This window comes from Nicotiana tomentosiformis, chromosome 9 (assembly GCF_000390325.3).
Source record: "Nicotiana tomentosiformis chromosome 9, ASM39032v3, whole genome shotgun sequence".
NCBI lineage: Eukaryota > Viridiplantae > Streptophyta > Magnoliopsida > Solanales > Solanaceae > Nicotiana > Nicotiana tomentosiformis.
Window position 1 is genome coordinate 34,361,186 of NC_090820.1, and position 10,049 is coordinate 34,371,234.

The following is a 10,049-nucleotide window of genomic DNA, read 5'->3' on the forward strand; positions in this document are numbered from 1 at the left end:
GCGATCACACTCTAACTCAGTCCGAGTCTGATATCTCCAATACCTGGCTCTGTACAAAAATATGCAGAAGTATAGTATGAGTACACCACAGTCGGTACCTAGTAAGTATCAAGACTAACCTCAGTGAAATAGTGACGAGGTACAGTCAAGATACTCACTAGTCTAATAACTTGTGCAATATAGTATAAAAAAATAGGAAACAAATAACAATGATGAAAACAATAATCAACCAGTGATATACACAGCAGGGCAACAAGAACACCATAAATATTGCTCTACAAATAATGAATACAAGTACAACCAATTAATCAAGTCCTTTAAATATAAATCTTTCACCTATATGTTTTTCAAATAATAATCTTCAGGATATAATATTTTTCAATAAATATATTTCGAATATACTCCCTTCAAATAAATATCTTTCAAATATAATTATTTCAAATAAATTTTTTCAAATATAATTCCTTCAAATAAATATCTTTCGAATATAATTCTTTCAAATAAATCTTTTTGAATAAAAATCCTTCCAAATAAATATTTTGAATATAATTCTTTCAATTAAAAATCACCATGTGACACCTCATTTCATAATCATAAAATACAGGTCTCAACCCACTTTCATATTTTTCGTAAACACGGGTCTCAGCCCACTTTCATATTTCCACGGCACTTCGTGCCCATAATTAAATCATCATATTTTTCCAACACCTCGTGCCCACTTTTCATATCACACCTGCACGGACAGTTCATGCGCTAATAATAAAACCATCATATTTTTTCCGATACTTCGTGCCCACGCTTCATATCTGTTGCGACGTGCAACCCGATCCCATATAACATTACTTTCCCGGCAATAGCCACAGGCTCAAAATTTCAACATAGATCAGGCTATTATTAAGTTTACCTAAACAACAAGATAATTTGCACAAGATATAAAAATAAACACAAGAAAAAGCCCAACATCACATGAAATTTACCAACACAATAACTCCACATCATCACATATCATCCCTTATAATAGCCACCCTTATCTCTCCTATAGCCACCCTTATCACTCCTATAATAGCCTCTCTTATCCCTCCGCCCTGACAATATCAATAGCAACCCTTATCACTCCTATAGTCACCTTTATCTCTCCTATAGCTACCCTTATCGCTCCGCCCAGACAATATTTCAACACACATAACACAGTGAAATGCCACCCTTATACACAATATGCCTAAGACTTTAACCCAATCAATTTTGCACATATAAGCCCGAGTACGTACTCGTCACCTCGCGTTCACGGCTTTTCACATTTCACAAATGGCACATAAGACTCGATGCTTAAGGGGTAATTCCCTCACTCAAGGTTAGGCAAGATACTTACCTTTTTAAAGTTAGGCAGATATTCCAAAATAGCATTCTTCCCTGAATTGATCTCCGGACAGCTCAAATCTATCCAAATTAATTGTATAACTTCATTAAAATTCATCGGAACCAATTCCGGATAATATAACGTCGATTTAAATTTTATTCTAAAAATTCACACGGGGCCCACCTCTCGAAACCCAACATAATTTTCACGAAATCTGAACACACATTTCGATACGAGTTCAACCATACCAAAATTATTAAATTCCGATAACCGATCGCGTTTCAAATCTTAAATTAAAGTCTGAGAGGATTTCCAAAAGACAGTGATGGAGACTTAGTTCATGTTTCCAATTCCATATCTCATCTTTAGTTCTTTACTTATTAACACCGTTTATATAATCATTAGTAATCATTATTCTAAATTGAAGACAACAAAACTTTGAAACTGTATAAATAGCACAGAACCGATACAATGTATTCTTTTCCTACCATTGAACACATAAACCTATATGTAATTCAATTCCTTAATCTGCATAGTCATCACCATAATTATACAATTATAACTCTCCACATTCATCCGAATTATTAGATAATCATTATCCCTAAATTTAAAGGAATAATCCCATAGCAGAGTAGTAATTTCTTCCGATTCATGGCAGCATATCTCTTCTTTCTTTTTGTTTTATATATATTAAATTCCAATTTATTTAATTAAATACACCACTGTAAGTAATGGAAAGATATGTATACCATATTGCTTGGATTGCTTCTACAAAAGTTTACAGTCAATAGCTATATCAGGCCCGATAGCTGTCGCCTCCGTCATAATGCCAACACCTATCTGCTATTCTAGGTTTTGTTTCTATCTTAGAAGTTAGAATTAAGAAATTAGCTTCACTTATATAATCCCTACACATGACTTGCAACCTGACTGCAAAGGAGAATAGGCCTAGCCCATTTCTTTTCTTTAAACACCCCAATCAAGTTAATAATTTACCAACAATTACATATAGTATAAAATATGGCCCTCTAGTAATTAACTAGTACACAATCTTATATATTCTAATAAATTTATTCTACTAGCTTAGTATTAAACTTAATAATTATAAATAAGATTAATTCTCTAAATCTCAAAATTAATTAGTATATAAATATATTTCGGGTTATTACAATGTCGATCATATATTAGACAAATACCCGAACGTTGTCTGACAATGTGCTCCTTCAAGTGGTTCAAAAACAATGTCCAAGTCTCTTGGCTTTTATAGGCACAAATAGCAAATGCGAGGGGAAATATGCTTCCATTAGCAAATACTGCAATGGAGATCAACAACTTAATATCATACTTTCTGTAATGACCCGACCGATCGTTTTGAGTATTACAGCCCCATTTTCCTATTTATTGCTTATCCAGTGTTCAATTATAATTATGTGGCTTGTCGGGGAGGTTTCAGAATGAATTGGAACACTTAGTTCCAAGATTTAAAGTTTAAGTAGAAATAGTTGACCGGATATTGATTTTATTAAAATGACCCCGTAATAGAGCTTTAATGATTCCAATAATTTCGTATGGTGATTTTGGACTTAGGAGTATGTCCAGAAAATTATTTGAAAGCCTGTAGTTAAGTTAGGCTTGAAATGACAAAAATAGGAAGTTAAGTTTGGAAGTTTGACCGGGGAGTTGACTTTTTGATATCGAGGTTGGAATCCAGTTATAAAAATTTTCATAGGTCCGTTATATCATTTATGACTTGTGTACAAAATTTGAGGTTAAGCTGACCTGATTTGATAGGTTTCGGCATCGAATATAGAAGTAGGAATTTTTTAGTTTCATTAAGCTTGAATTGGGATATGATTCATGGTTTTAACGTTGTTTGATGTGATTTGAGACCTCGCCTAAGTTCGTATATTATTTTAGGACTTATTGGTATATTTGATTGAGGTACCGGGGGTCTCGGGTGAATTTCGAATGGTTAACAGATCAAATTTGGACTTAGAACAAAGCTGAGAATTTCTGCCTACTGATGCAATCGAACCTGCAGAAATTATTACGTAGGTGCGAGCACGCAGAACCGAGCCTGGCATCGCAGAAGCATGAGGTCTGCAGAAGCGGACGAAACCTCGCAGAAGCACGACCTCAGAAGCGGACGCTTCTTAGAAAAAGCGATGGTATGTCGTAGAAGAGGAAAACTTAACCGCAAAAGAGTGACCGCAGATGCGAAAACCACTGGACAAAATAAAATCGGAGGGGTTGCGGGATTTTGGCATTTTAGGACTTTTCCAACATGGGTTGAGGCTATTTTTCAGAGAGAATTCATGGAAAAACTTGAGGTAAGTCACTTGTGATCATTGTTAGTCAATTATATTGAATTATCATTGAGTATTTCGACTAGATTACGTATTTTTAAGGTGAAATTTGAGGATTTGGGACTAGTGTCACGACTCAAAATTCCCACCTTCGGACCGTGATGGCGCCTAATATTTCACTTGCTAGGCAAGCCAACGTTAGAATAATATTATCCATTTTAAAATAATTTTTAAATGTATTAATAACAAGAAAACAAATGCGGAAGCAATTTTGAAATAATCCATAATAATAACGGTGTCTAAATACCATCCCAGAATTGGTGTCATAAGTGCACGAGCTTCTAGAATAAATACAAATAAAGGTCTGAATAAAGTAAAGCTGTCTGTAAATAAACACACAGCCAAATTAAAATAGACGGGGACTTCAGAACTGCGAACGCCATGCAGTTATACTTCAAGTCTCCTCTGGTCGCTGAAATTCGAGCAAGTCTATGGTACGCCGCTGGGACCAACTCCAAAATCTGTACAAGAAGTGCAGAGTGTAGTACCAGTACAACTGACCCCATGTACTGGTAAGTGCTGAGCCTAACCTCGACGAAGTAGTGACAAGGCTAAGGCGGTCCACTTACATTAACCTGCACGCAATATTAGTAACAACAACAATAATAGGAATAAATCAGGTAATTCATTTATAATAATTGAAGTGAACTCAGTAGTCATAACCAATTATCATTTTCATTATTTCTGTTACAGCGTGCAACCCGCTCTCACAATATTTCCACATTCAGTTCTGTTGTGGCGTGCAACCCGCTCCTCCAACATATTCATTTTAATCAAGTCTGTTGCGGCGTGCAACCCGATCCTCCAATATTAACTTTTAATAAGTCTGTTGCGGCGTGCAACCCGATCCTCCAATATTGACTTTTAATAAGTCTGTTGCGGCGTGCAACCCGATCCTCCAATATTGACTTTTAATAAGTCTGTTGCGTCGTGCAACTCGATCCTCCAATATTGACTTTTAATAAGTCTGTTGCGGCGTGCAACCCGATCATCCAATATTGACTTTTAATAAATCTGTTGTGGCGTGCAACCCGCTCCTCCAACATTTTTATTTACCAATTCTTATAGAAGAAATTTTTCCAATTAATGTAACAATTAATATAAAGTTACGAGATAACAAGCATACAATAATTATGGTTTAATTATGAAACAAACAATGACAAATAGTAAATTATTATGGAATTCAGGGAGCAAATAGGCAGTTTAATATTTAATATGCTAAATGTCAAATAACAATTAAGGCACATAATTCAAATAGCATGTAACAATTAATGTAGGAATTCAAGAATTTATATTTGCAAAGAATAAGAGAGAAACAATTATTATAATAATTAATTTATGATTTTTCAAGTAAGCAGGCAAACAATTAATTTGATGATGTATAGACACTCGTCACCTCGCCTATACGTCGTTTACATATAATTCACATAACAAACAATTTAAGGGTTCTATTCCCTCAAGTCAAGGTTAAATCCAACACTTACCTCGTTTTGCAAATTCCAATCAATTATTCAATCACACCTTTTCCTTTTAAAATTGCCTCCGAAAGCTTTAAATCTATTCACAAACAATTCGATATATTCAATACGAATCATAGGAATTAATTCCATATAAATTTATAATTTTTTCGGATAAAAATTCAAAATTTATTAAAATATTCGGCAGTGGGACCCACATCTCAAATCTCGAAAAAATTTACGAAATTCGAACACCCGTTCCGATACGAGTTCAACCATACCAAATTTGTCCAATTCCGATATCAAATGGACCTTCAAATCTTAATTTTTTATTTTTGGAAAGTTTTACAAATATTCCAATTTCTTCCATCTAAATCCGAAATAAATGATGAATATAGACATAGATTTGTGAAATATAATCACTTTATGATAAAGAATACTTACCCAGTTCAAAGTCGTGAAAACCCCTAGAAATCGCACAAATCCGAGACTTAAAATTCAAAAATGATTAAAAATGGCTAAGACCCGATTTTATGTATTCTGCCCAGCATTTTCGCATCTGCGGTACCTGGGCTCGCACATGCGAGCTCGCATCTGCGAGAAAAATCTCGCATCTGCGAAAAGGGGCTGCCAGGCGAGTTCCGCATCAGCGAACAAAGTGTCGCACCTGCGACGTCCGCTTCTGCGCACAAGGGTCGCACCTGCGAAGGCCACATCTGCAATGGAAGTCTCGCTTCTGCGAGCTCGCACCTGCGGTCAAAATTCCGCAGGTGCGATTACACCAGAACTCAAAATTTCAGATTTTGCTTAAGTCCAATTCTTGTTTCGATTTCGATCCATTTCACTCTCAAGGTACTCGGGACCCCGCTCGAATATACCAACAAGTCCCGTAACATAATACGAACTGACTCGGGGTCTAAAATCACATCAAACAACACTGAAATTATAATTCACACCCCGATTCGAACTTTGAGTTTTAAATTTTCAATTTGCAAATCTCATGCCAAAACAGATTAAATGAATCCGGAATGACTTCAAATTTGGCACACAAGTCATAAATGACATAACAGAGCTGTTCAAATTTCCAGAATCAGATTCCGGCTCCGATATCAAAAAGTCTACCCCGTGGTCAAACTTGGAATATTTAGCCTTTAAATTGCTAGTTCCGTTAAATGGTCATAACTTGAGTTAGGGACCTCCAAATTAAATTTCGGTCATACGCCCAAGTCCCAAATCATGATACGGAGCTACAAAAACTGTCAAAATACCGATCCGGGTCCGTTTGCTAAAAACATTGACCAAAGTCAACTCACTTGAATTTTACAGCTCTATTTCATATTTTAATTTATTTTTCACATAAAAACTTTTTAGAAAATTTTACAGACTGCGCACGCAAGTCGAGGAATGATAAATGGTATTTTTCAAGTTCTTAGAACATAGAATTACTTACTAAATTTAAAGATGACATTTTGGGTCATCACATTCTCCACCTCTAAAACAAACGTTCGTCCTCGAACGGAGTTAGAAAAAGTACCTGAGCTGGAGAAAAGGTGTGGATATTTACTCTTCATGTCTGATTCAGACTCCCAGGTAGATGCCTCTACTAGCTAACCTCTCCATTGCACCCGAACTGAAGGATAACTCTTTGACCTCAACTGTCGGACTTGCCGGGCTAGAATAGCCACCGGCTCCTCCTCGTAAGTCAAATCTTTGTCCAATTGGACTGAGCTGAAATCTAACATATGGGACGAATCATCATGATATTTTCGGAGCATAGACACATGGAACACCGGATGAACCGCTGATAAACTAGGTGGTAATGCAAGCATGTAGGCTACTTCGCCCACCCTTTCAAGAATTTCAAAGGATCCGATATACCTAGGGCTCAACTTGCCCTTCTTTTCGAACCTCATTACACCTTTCATAGGTGAAACCCGGAGCAATACTCTTTCTCCTACCATGAATGCAATATCACGAACTTTACGGTCGGCATAACTCTGTTGCCTAGACTGAGCTATGCGAAGTCGATCCTGAATAATCTTGACCTTATCCAAGGCATCCTGTACCAAATCGGTACCCAACAACCGAGCCTCTCCCAGTTCAAACCAACCAACTGGCGATCGGCATCACCTTCCGTATAATGCCTCATATGGAGCCATCTGAATGCTCGACTGGTAACTATTATTATAAGCAAACTTTGCAAGTGGCAAGAAATGATCCTAAGAACCTCTAAAGTCTATAACACAAGCGCGGTGCATATCTTCCAATATCTGAATAATGCGCTCTGACTGTCCGTCTATCTGTGGATGAAATGTTGTACTCAACTCCTCCCGCATGCCTAACTCACGCTGTACAGCCCTCCAGAAATGTGAGGTAAACTGCGTACCTCGATCTGAAATAATAGACACGAGCACACCGTGAAGGCGGATAATCTCACGAATGTAAATTTCAGCTAACCTCTCTGAAGAATTGGCAACTGCCAGTGGAATGAAATGTGCTGACTTGGTCAACCTGTCCACAATGACCCAATCTGCGTCAAATTTTCTCTGAGTCCGTGGGAGTCCAACAACAAAATCCATAGTGATACGCTCCCACTTCCACTCAGGAATTTTTAACTTCTGAAGCAACCCACCAGGTCTCTGATGCTCGTACTTAACTTGCTGACAATTCGGACACCGAACTACATAGGCAACTATATCCTTTTTCATTCTACTCCACCAATAATGTTGCCGCAAATCTTGATACATTTTGGTGGTACCTGGATGAATAGAATACCTGGAACTGTGTGCCTCTTCAAGAATTAATTCACGAAGCCCATCCACATTAGGCACACAAATACGGCCCTGCATTCGCAGAACTCCATCTTACCCCGCAGCAACATGTTTGGCATCACCGTGCCGCACCGTGTCCTTAAGGAAAAGTAAGTGAGGATCATCATACTGCCTCTCTCTGATGCGCTCATATAAAGAAGACCGAGCGACTGTGCAAGCTAGAACCCGACTGGGTTCTGAAACATCTAACCTCACAAACTGATTAGCCAAAGTCTGAACATCTGCAACTAATGGTCTCTCACCAACCGGAATATATGCAATACTACCCATACTCATAGCCTTTCTACTCAAGGCATCGACCACTACATTGGCCTTTACGGGGTGATACAAAATGGTGATATCATAGTCTTTCAACAACTCCATCCGTCTTCTCTGCCTCAAATTAAGATTCTTTTGTTTGAACAGATACTGGAGGCTACGATGATCAGTAAATACCTCACACGAGACACCGTAGAGGTAATGCCTCCAAATCTTCAGCGCATGAACAATGGCTGCCTATTCTAAGTTATGAACAGGATAATTCTTCTCGTGAACTTTCAACTGCCGCGACGTATATGCAATCACCTTGCCATCTTGCATTAATACTGCACCAAGCCCAATGTGAGATGCGTCATAATATACCGTATACGATCCTGAACCTGTGGGTAATACCAATACTAGCGTCGTAGTCAAAGCGGTCTTGAGTTTCTGAAATCTTAACTCACACTCATCTGACCATCTAAATGGGACACCTTTCTGGGTCAATCTGGTCAATGGGCTTGCTATAGATGAAAATCCTTCCACCAACCGACGATAATAACCTGCCAAACCCAGGAAACTCCGGATCTCTGTAACTGAAGTAGGTCTAGGCCAATTCTGAACAGCCTCAATCTTCTTAGGATCCACCTTTATGCCTTCTGCCGATACAACATGCCCCAAAAAGGTAACTGAGTCTAACCAAAACTAGCATTTTGAAAATTTGGCATATAATTGATTAATCTTCAAGGTGTGGAGCACACTTCAAAGATGCTGCTCATGCTCCTCTTGACTGCTGGAGTAAATCAAGATATCATCAATGAATACAACCACAAAAGAATCCAAATAAGGCTTGAACACCCGATTCATCAAATCCATAAATGTTGCTGGAGCATTTGTCAACCCAAATGACATCACAAGGAACTCGTAATGTCCATACCGAGTCCGAAAAGTTATATTAGGGACATCAGATGCCCTAATATTCAACTGATGGTAACCAGATCTCAAATCAATCTTCGAAAATACCTTGGCACCCTGAAGCTGATCAAATAAGTCATCAATTCTTGGCAACGGATATTTGTTCTTAATAGTTGTTCATGATCAATTACCGAACTGCAAATTAACCTCATGTTAAAAAAAAATCTCCTTGCAAACCTTCACAATACTGATAACAAGATGCGAGGCATGAAGACCTCATAATTATTTACCCGAATTAACGAGTAATATTTAACGCCATCTGGGCGAGCACCTACTTCGTAGGTTAAAATTCAATAATTACAAACACGAATTTTGGCAAATATGCACAGAGAATTTCATACAAGAATTCTCAAATAAGCCTAACAGGCATGACTCCCTATTAGTACTATAGTACAAATTTAATTTCACAAGGGAGAGCTTAAACACAAGAATTTTCATCAAAAGGATCTTGTCCTTATATAACTTCCACCGCAGCTCGTAGCCCGGTTTAAACATATCAATTTATTTTCTTTTAAAAAGGGAGGATCTCGTCCTCAGTTCTGAATCACAAGTAATATGCATATCGTGCCAATCGAAATTTTTTATTTTTCTCCTTTTAAATAATTTTGGTTACACAAAATCACAACAAATAATGAACCCCACACCGATAGGGCATATAATTCATAATTTGTAATTAATTATCCGTAAATCACATCAAAACTTACCGAAATGAGTAACAGAAAGCCACATTTAGCCTCACAGCTCTTATTAGTGACCAACATGGAATGATAGGCATAGTTATCTCCATAGAATCTCCCACAGGAGTAAACACATAAGTAGATTATAG